Source organism: Limulus polyphemus, unplaced genomic scaffold (assembly GCF_000517525.1).
Source record: "Limulus polyphemus unplaced genomic scaffold, Limulus_polyphemus-2.1.2 Scaffold618, whole genome shotgun sequence".
Taxonomy (NCBI): Eukaryota; Metazoa; Arthropoda; class Merostomata; order Xiphosura; family Limulidae; genus Limulus; species Limulus polyphemus.
In genome coordinates this window covers 165477-166314 of record NW_013666228.1, presented here as the reverse complement: position 1 = coordinate 166314, position 838 = coordinate 165477, and positions in this window count along the sequence as shown.

The following is an 838-nucleotide window of genomic DNA, read 5'->3' as shown; positions in this document are numbered from 1 at the left end:
TTTTACCAACGAATAGTGGTTCAGTGGTAAGTCTGAAGGCTAATAACGCTAAAAACTTGGTTTCGATGCCCAAGGTGGCCATAGAACAGATAACACACTGTGTAACTATGCGCTTAGCAACAAAGAAACAAACTCTGTTTCATAAAAATAAAAATAAAATATTAATCTGAAGCTCTACGAAGAGCTGTATTTTACATAAAGTAATGAGGTCCCTTGTATGAGTATTATTTAACATATGGTAAATTATAATGAGGATCTAGTCTACTGTTCTAAGGTGATATCTTCTAGTGTCAGAAAAATAACAAATGCAAATTCTGGCGTAACTTGTAAGAGTTAAATTGAACTCTGCCAAGATAAATTTTTGCTTTCTAATTATATTGTTAAAATAAAAGAAAATACCCGAAGCAAACATTGTATTTCACAAAACATCGTATTATCTCTTCTAAATCTGTTAATTATCTAGATATCATTTTCGACCAAGAAACTTAATATGTACGAAAGAATGTTTTTTAAATCCCGCAATAATAATTATGATAAAATCAATACAATGCCTAAAGTCACTTGAAAAATTACAGTTATTTTTTAAAGTTTTCATAAGGTCTTGCCTCTTGTCGTTTTAGCACAATGCTATACAATAAGCTACCTGCGCTCTGTTCACCACAGGGAATTGAATCCCATATTTTAGTGATGAAAGTCCGGAAGATTACGGCTGATCCATCGAGAGACTTCATAAGTTCACTTTTTGAATATTATTCCATCTCAGAGTAATCACAGACTAAGTGTTATGACCCATAGTTAATTCAACCCGAACTACATCCTTAAGCAGCTTTTTTGGAGA